Here is a 9,820-nt window from a genome sequence, read left to right as displayed (position 1 = left end):
CTCTGCTCTTCAATATGCTATCTAGGTTGGTCATAAATTTTCTTCCAAGGAGCAAGCATTTTTAAATTTCATGGCTGCGGTCACCATCTGCAGTGATTTTGGAGCCCAAGAAAATAAAGTCACTGTTTCCATTGTTTCCCCATCTAGTTGCCATGAAGTGATGGGACCAAATGTCAAGATCTGAATGATGAGTTTTCAGCCAGCTTTTCCACTCTCCTCTTTCACTTTCATTAAGAGTCTCTTTAGTTCTTCTTTGCTTTCTGCCATAAGGGTGGTGTCATCTGCATATCTGAGGTTATTAATATTTCTCCTGGCAATCGTGATCCCAGCTTATTCAGTCTTGTATTTCACATGATGTAGTCTGCATATAAGTTAAATAAGCAGGGTGACAATATACAGCCTTGATGTACTCTTTTCCCAATTTCGAACCCATCCACTGTTTCATGTCCAATTCTAACTGTTGCTTTTTGACCTTCATAAAAGTTTATCAGGAGGCAGGTAAGGGGGTAAGGGGGTATTCCTGTTTCATGAAGAATTTTTCTAGTTTGTTGTGATCCACACACTCAAAGGCTTTTGTGTATTCAATGAAACAGAAGTACATGTTTATCTGGAATTATCTGGCTTTTGCTATGATCCAACAGATGTTGGCAATTTGATTCCTCTGCCTTTTCTAAATTCAGTATGAACATCTGGCAGTTCTTGGTTCACCTACTTTTGAAGCCTAGTTTGGAAAACTTTGAGCATTACTTTGCTAGTGTGAGATGAGTGTGATTATGTGATAGTTTGAACAATCTTTGTCATTTCCTTTCTTTGGGGTTGGAATGAAAAATGACCTTTTCCATTTCTATGGCTACTGCTGAGTTTTCCAAATTTGTTGGCATATTGAGCACAGCACTTTCACAGCATCACCTTTTAGGATTTTAAGTAGCTCAACTGGAATTCCATCACCTCTACTAGCTTTGTTCATAGTGATGCTTCCTAAGGGCCACTTGACTTCACATTCCATGGTGTCTGGCTCTAGGTGAGTGATCACACCTCCGTGGTTATCTGAGTCATTAAAATCTTTTTTTTGTATAGTTCTTCTATGTATTCTTGCCAGCTCTTCTTAGTATCTTCTGCTTGTGTTAGGTCCATACCATTTCTGTCCTTTATTGGACAGATGACATGATAGTATACATATACAATCTTAATGATGCCACCAGAAAACTATGAGAGCTTATCAATGAATTTGTTTACATTGCAGGGTACAAAATTAATACATAATAATATTGAGCATTCCTATATACTAATAATAAAAGATCAGAAAGTGAAATTAAGCAAACTATTCAATTCAAAGTTTCATCAAATATGAAATTTCTAGGAATAAATCTACTTAAGGTAACAAAAAATCTGTATGCAGAAAACTATAGGATATGGATGAAAGAAATTAAAGATGATACTAACAGATGGAGATATACATATTCTTGGATTGGAAGAATCAAGCTTGTCAAAGTGCATACACTACCCAAAGCAATCTACAATGCAATCTCTAGCATATCACCAAAGACATTTTTCACGGAATTAGAACAAAAATTTACAATTTGTATGGAAACACAAAAGACCACAAATAGAAAAATGAAACTTGAGAAAGAAAAGCAGACTGAAAGAATCAGGCTCCTTGACATCAGACTACACTACAAAGGTACAGTTATTAAAATAGTATGGTACTATCACAAAAAATGGAAACACAGATCAGTGGGACAAGATAGAAATTGTAAAGATAAACTCAAGGACCTATGAACATCTAATCTATGACAAGGAGGCAATAATGTACAATGAAGAAAAGACAGTCTCTTAAGTAAGTTCTGCTAGAATAAATGGACAACTACACACAAAAAATAATGAAATTAGAATAGTCTCTAATACAATACACAAAAGTAAACTTAAGTTGGGTTAAAAACCTACATGTAAGACTACATACTATAATATTCTTATTGGAAAATAATAGCAGAACACTGTGGCATAAACCACAGTATGATCTTTTTGATCCATATCATAGAGTAGTACAAAAAATAAAAAAAAATAAATAAACAAATGGAACCTATTTGAACTTAAAAAATTTTGCATAGCAAATTAAACCATTTGCAAAATAGAAAGACAAGTCTGAATGGGAGAAACTATTTGCATATGAAGCAATTAACAATAGGTTACTCAACAAAGTATACAAAGGGCCGATGCAGCTCAATTAAACAAACAAACAAACAACCCAATCAAAAAATGGGCAAAATATGTAAATATACATTTTCCAAAAAAGACATACAGATGGCTAAAAAGCATATGAAAAGGTTTTTAGTTTCAGTAATTATTAGATAAATGCAAATCAAAAACTACAATGAGGTGTCTATCACCTAACATCAGTCAGAATGGCCATCACCATAATATCTACAAAAAAAAAAAAAAATCTGAGAAAATGTGGAGAAAGGGCACCTTCTTGTGCTGTGGATGTGAATGTAAATTGGCACAGCCACTGTGGAAAACAGTATGAAGGTGCCTTAGAAAACTAAGTGTAGAGTTGCCATTTGATTTAGCAACTGAGTATTTATCTGGAGAAAACCTTAATTCAAAAAGATACATGCACACCAGCCTCCTGATGCTTACCACAGGCTGTGTTCTTACACTGTATAGAAAGAGGAGGCAGAGTAAACTCACCCCATAAACACCTCAGGCCAGGAAGGCCCTGTGCCTTGTCTGTATTGTGAGTGGGAGGACATGGACTGGAGGGAAAGGCAAGAAAAAATAAAAAATAAAAGATACATGCATCCCAAAGTTCATTGCTGTACTATGGACAACAGCCAGCACATGGAAGCAACCTAAATGTCCATCAACAAATGAATAGATAAAGATGATTTGGTGCATATTTGAAATGAAATATTACTCAGCTTTAGACAAGAATGAAATAATACCATTTGTAGTAACACAGATGGGCCTAGAGATTGTCTTACTGTGTGAAGTCATACAGTTCAGTTAAATCATTCAGTCATGTCCGACTCTTTGCAACTCCAATGACTGCACAATGCCAGACCTCCCTGTCCATCACCAACTCCTGGAGTTTACTCAAACTCATGCCCATTGAGTCAATGATGCTATCCAACAATCTCATCCTCTGTCGGCCCTTTCTCCTCCCACCTTCAATCTTTCCCAGAATCAGGGTCTTTTCCAATAAGTAAGATCTTTACATCAGGTGGCCAAAGTATTGGATTTTCAGCTTCAGCATCAGTCCTTCCAATGAATATTCAGGACTGACTTCCTTTAGGATGGACTGGATAGATCTCCTTGCAGTCTAAGGGACTCAAGAGTGTTCTCCAACACCACAGTTCAAAAGCATGAATTCTTTGGTGCTCACCTTTTTTATACTCCAACTCTCACACCCATACAAGACTACCAGAAAAAGCATAGCTTTGACTAGATGGACCTTTGTTTGCAAAGTAATGTCTCTTATTTTTAATATGCTGTCTGGGTTGGTCATAAATTTTCTTCCAAGGAAAAAGCATCTTTTAATTTCATGGCTGCTGTCACCACCTACAGTGATTTTGGAGTCCCCCAAAATAAAGTTTGTCACTGTTTCCACTGTTTCCCCATCTCTTTGCAATGAAGTGATGGGCCTAGATGCCATGATCTTAGTTTTCTGAATGTTGAGTTTTAAGCCAACTTTTTCACTCTCCTCTTTCACTTTCATCAAGAGGCAGTATAGTTCGTCTTTGCTTTCTGCCATAAAGGTCGTGTCATCTTCATATCTGAGGTTATTGAGATTTCTCCCAGCTATCTTGATTCCAGCTTGTGGCTCACCCAGTCGAGCATTTCTCATGATGTACTCTGCCTGTAAGTTAAATAAGCAGGGTGATGATATACAGACTTGAAATATTCCTTTCCTCATTTGGAACCAGTCTGTTCTTCGATATCCACTTCTAACTGTTGCTTCTTGACCTGCATACAGATTTATCAGGAGGCAGATCAGGTGGTCTGGTATTCCCATCTCTTAATGAATTTTCCACAGTTTGCTGTGATTCACACAGTCAAAGACTTTGTCATAGTCAATAAAAGAGAAGTAGATGTTTTTCTGGAAACTTTCTTTTTTGGTGGTACAACAATGTAGACATTTGATCTCTGGTTCCTTTGCTTTTTTAAACTCCAGCTTGAACATCTGGAAGTTTATGGTTCACATATTGTTGAAGTCTGGCTTGGAGAATTTTGAGTATTACTTTGCTAGCATGTGAGATTACTGCAATTGTGCGGTGGTTTGAGCTTTCTTTGATATTGCCTTTCTTTGAGATTTGAATGAAAACTGACCTTTTCCAGTCCTGTGGCCATTGCTGAGTTTTCCATATTTTCTGGCATATGGAATGCAGCACTTTCACAGCATCAACTTTTAGGATTTTAAAAAGTTCGATTGGAAGTCCACTAGCTTTGTTCATAGTGATGCTTCCTAAGGCCCACTTGACTTCGCATTCCAGGATGTCTGGCTCTGTGTGAATGATCACACCATCGTGATTATCTGGATTGTGAAGATCTTTTTTTGTATAGATCTTCTGTGTATTCTTGACATCTATTCTTAATATCTTCTGCTTCTGTTAGGTCCATACCATTGCTGTCCTTCATTGTGCCCATCTTTGCATGAAAATTTACTTGGTATCTCTAATTTTCTTGAATAGATCTCTAGTCGTCCCCATTCTATTGTTTTCCTCTATTTCTTTGTATTGATCACTGAGGAAGGCTTTCTTATATCTCCTTGTTATTCTTTGGAACACTGCATTTAGATGGATATATCCTTCCTTTACTCCTTTGCTTCTTGCTTCTCTTCTTTTCTCAGATATTTGCAATGCCTCCTCAGACAACCATTTTGCCTTTTTGCATTTCTTTTTCTTGGGGATGGTCTTGATCACTGCCTCCTGTACAATGTCATTAACCTCAGCCCATAGTTCTTCAGGAAGTCCTTCTCTTATATATAATCCCTTGAATCCATTTGTCACTTCCACTGTATAATAGTAAGGGGTTTGACTTAGGTCATAACTGAATAGTTTAGTGGTTTCCTCTACTTTCTTCAATTTAAGCTTGAATTTGGCAATAAGGATTTCATTTTCTGAGCCACAGTCAGCTCCCAGTCTCGTTTGGCTGACTGTATAGAACTTGTCCATCTTTGGCTGCAAAGAATATAATCAATCTGATTTCAGTTTTGACCACCTGGTGATGTCCATATGTAGAGTCTTCTCTTGTGTTGTCGGAAGAGGGTGCTTGCTATGATCAGTGTGTTCTCTTGGCAAAACTCTATTAGCCTTTGCCCTGCTTCATTCTGTACTCCAAGGCCAAATTTGCCTGTTACTCCAGTTCTGTCTTGAATTCCTACTTTTGCATTCAATTTCCCTTTGATGAAAAGGACACCTTTTTTGGGTGTTAGTTTCAAAAGGTCTTGTAGCTCTTCATAGAACCATTCAACCGCAGCTTCTTCAGCATTATTGATCAGGGCAGACTTGGATTACTGTGATATTGAATTGTTTGTCTTGGAAATGAACAGAGATCATCCTGTCATTTTTGTGCTTGCATCCAAGTACTGCATTTCAGGTTCCTTTGTTGACTATTATGGCTACTGCATTTCTTCTAGGGGATTCTTGCCCACAGTAGTAGATATAATGGACATGTGAGTTAAATTCACCCATTCCAGTCCATTTTCATTCATTGATTCCTAAAATGTCGATGTTCACTCTTTCCATCTCCTGTCTGACCACTTCCAATTTGCCTTGATTCATGGACCTAACATTCCAGGTTCCTATGTCATATTGCTCTTTACAGCATTGGACTTGACTTCCATCACCAGTCACATCCACAACTGGGTGTTGTTTTTGTTTTGGCTCTGTCTCTTCATTCTTTCTGGAGTTATTTCTCCACTGATCTCCAGTAGCATACTGGGCACCTACCGACCTGGGGAGTTCATCTTTCAGTGTCCTATATTTTTGCCTTTTCATATTGTTCATGGGGTTCTCAAGGCAAGAATATTGAAGTGGTTTGTCATTCCCTCCTCCAGTGGACCAAGTTTTGTCAGAACTCTCCACTATGACCCATCCATCTTGGGTGACCCTACACGACATGGCTCATAGTTTCATTCAGTTAAACTAGACTGTGGTCCATGTGGTCAGATTGGTTAGTTTTCTGTGATTGTGCTTTTGTTGTTGTTGTTGTTTGTTTTTTTAATTCTTTCTGCCCTCTGTTTGAGAATAAGAGGCTAATGGAAACTTCCTGATGGGAGAGACTTACTGAGGGGAACACTGGGCCTTATTCTGATGAGCACAGCCATGCTGAGTAAATCTTTACAATTATTTTCTGTTGATGGGTGGAGATGTGTTCCCCCTCTGTTATGTGACCTGAGACCAAACTATGGTGAAGGTGAAGAAGATAACGTTGACCTCCTTCAAAAGATCCCATGCAGGCACTGCTTCACTCAATGTCCCCAGTGCTGCAACAGGCCTCCATTGACCCACACCTCCGCTGGATATTCCTGGACACTCACGGGGAAGTCTGGGTTAGTCTCTTGTGGGGTCTGACCCCATAAATCAGACAGAGTAAGACAAATATCACATGATATTGTTTATATGTGAAATCTAAAAAATAAAGACTCAAAAGAATAAGTTCAAAAGAACTTATCTATACACAGAAATAGAGTTACCGATGTAGAAAACAAAATTATGGTTACCAGTGGTTGGAAGGGAAGGGAAAATTTTCAGCATGCAACTGACATATACACATTACCATATATTAAATAGATAATTAACAAGGAGCTACTGTATAGCACAGGGAACTCAATATTCTGTAATGGCTTATATTGGAGAAGAATGTAGAGAACAGTGGATATATGTATAACTGATTCACTTTTCAGTACACCTGAAACTTACACAGCATTGCAAATCAGCTATACTGTGATAATTTTTTTTTTTTACAAATTATTGAGTAGTAAAAACAGTAAAGACATGTTGCTCAAAAAGCATGGATCATCAATCCTTTGAAAAATGTGGAAGCAATTCTGTGATTACATGACATTCTTGGTCAAATAACTATGTAACACTTTATAAGTGTATAACTAGTTGTATGCATACCTAGCTATGATTGACTGTAACTGCAGCTACAACTAAAATTAACTATTATAATTAATAATAATAAGTAATTACTAGTTACTAGTTATAAACTGACAACCACAACTAGTTACTAGTCACAAGTATCAAACTTGACTGTATATCAGAACAGTCTAAGAACTATTTAGGAATCACAACTTGATATTTCTGACTAGTTAAGTGTTATAAAATAGTGACCAAATATAGTTAACAATGATAACCATAAAATGCAACTGGTTAATATTCACTAATCATTAACATAAACTACATAGGAGTCATGACTATTTAGTACCCATACTAGTGATTATAAATGGTTAGCAGTAACATGTAGAAATCACAGTTAGTAGTTAAAACTGTTCTCAAAGTCTAGACAGTAGTTACAAGTCATTATTAGAACTAGTTAGTACTCATGAGTAATAAACAGAACCACTAATAGTTGCAATTAGTAATACAGTTACATAGTAGCTGTTATTAACTGTATATCCATAGCCATAACTAACCATAAAGAGCAATGTAAAAACTTTAGTAAACGTAATTTTAACTAATCACAATTCACTAACTATTAGTAACCATCGATTTAAATAACCATAACTTACCTTAACAAGACCCATAACTAACTATAACTTGTCATAACCATCATGCTTATGCTCAGTGGCTTAGGCTCATGAGCTCATCATGCTAATGCCTCTTTGCAGCCACAAGGACTGTAGCCCACCTGACTCCTCTATTCATGGGATTTTCCAGGCAAGAATAATGGAGAGGGTTGCCATTTCCTTCTCCAAGGGAACTGCCTGATCCAGAAATCAAACCTATATCTCCTGTGTTTTCTGACTTGTCAGGTGAATTATTTACCACAGAGCCATCTGGGAAACCCAATAATCATATCTATAATCATAACTCTACCTGAAGCACATACATTGATGATATAGAAATTGACTACCAAAATATTTCTTGAAAGTGTTAGTCACTCAAAAGTGTCTGACTCTTTGCAACCCCATGGACTATAGCCCACCAAGCTCCTCTGTCCACGGAATTCTCCAGGAAAGAATACCAGAGTGAGTTGCTATTCCCTTCTCCAAAGCATCTTCCTGACCCAGGGTTCGAATCTGAGTCTCCTGTATTGCAGGCAGGTTATCATCTGAGCCATGAGGGAAGCCCAAAATACTTCTTAAATTATCTTTAAATGAATTTGATGCTGAGAGGTAGGAAAGCAGAAATGTAGGGGACAAGATAATGTTTAAACTATGGGAAGGCTGGCATGCCTATAGTGTGAATGTTCTTTTTTAAATTTTAATTGAAGGGATGATCTTATTCTTCAAATTTGTGTTTGTAAATTTTAATTTTTATACAATTTAATTGGTAATGCTCCATTCACAGTTATTACAAAATACTGTCTATATTGCCTGTGTTGTACAATACATCTTTGAGCCTAACTTACATCTGATAATTTGTGATTCCCACTCCACCAGCCCTATATTGCCTGCTCCCTACATTGGTAACCACTGGTTTGTGCTCTGTATCTGAGTCTGCTTCTTTTTGTTACATCTATGAGTTTCTTATATCTTTTAGATTCCAAGTTAAAGTGATATCACACAGTATTTGTCTTTCTCTGTTTCAATTATATCAGTTAGCATAATGCCTTTCAAGTCCATCCACGTTGCTGCAAATGGCAAATTTTCATTCTTTTTTATGACTGAGTAACATTCTGGCATATGTATGTATGTGTGTATATGTATATACATTGCTATATAGGCATATTACTATATATGACTTATTTTTATACACTCATCTTTAAATGAACACTTAGGTTATGTAGCTTCCATATCTTGGCAATTGTAAATAATGCTACTATAAACATCGGATTACCTGTATCTTTTCAAGTAATTTATTTATTTATTTTTAATTTTGGATACATACCAAGAAGTGGGATTGCTGGATCATATTGTAGCTCTATTTTTCTTGTTTTGAGGAAACTTCATACTGTTTTCCATGGGATTTGCCTGTGGTTCAGTAGTAAAGAATCCACCGGCAATGCAGAAGATGCTGGTTCAATACCTGTCCTGGGGAGTTCCCTTGGAGGAGGTTATAGCAACCCACTCCAGTATAATTGCCTGGAGAATCCCATGGACAGAGACGCCTGGAGGGCTACAGTCTGTAGGATTGCAAAGAATCAGACACGGCTGAAACGACTGAGCATGCAAGCGTGCACATACTGTTTTCCACAGTGACTGCACCGATTTATATTCCCATCAACAATGTTCAAAGGTTCTCTCTTTTTCTCATCCTTGCTAATATTTATTATTTGTGTTCTTTTTGATGATAGCCATTCTGACAGGTGTGAGGTAAAATCTCAGTGTGGTTTTGATTTCCCTGATGATTAGCAAAGTTGAACATCTTTGCCCATACCCATTGGCTATCTGCATTTGCTTTCTGGAAAGATATCTATTAAGTTTTTCTGCCCATTTTATAATCAAGTTGGATTTTTTTAATGTTTAGTTGTATGAGCTGTTTGACTATGTTGGGTATTAATCCTTATCACTCATATTATTTGCAAATATTTTATCCCATTGGGTAGGCTATTTTTTTCATTTTGTTAGTGGTTTTCTTGGCAGTGTAAAAGCTTTTAAATCTCATTAGGTCTCATTTGTTGATTTTTGCTTTTATTTCCTTTGTGTTAGGAAATT

General features: G+C 36.9%; 1 non-coding gene across 1 annotated transcript; it reads left to right on the top strand.

The window, feature by feature from the left end:
• The first annotated feature begins 2,620 nt into the window (after positions 1–2,620).
• On the top strand, positions 2,621–2,752 carry LOC133053332 (small nucleolar RNA SNORA51). The gene has a single exon (XR_009692247.1). It is a non-coding gene; the product is annotated as a small nucleolar RNA SNORA51 (small nucleolar RNA).
• Positions 2,753–9,820: the final 7,068 nt, after the last annotated feature.

Source organism: Dama dama, chromosome X, assembly GCF_033118175.1.
Source record: "Dama dama isolate Ldn47 chromosome X, ASM3311817v1, whole genome shotgun sequence".
NCBI lineage: Eukaryota > Metazoa > Chordata > Mammalia > Artiodactyla > Cervidae > Dama > Dama dama.
This window is presented reverse-complemented; position numbering and strand designations above follow the sequence as displayed.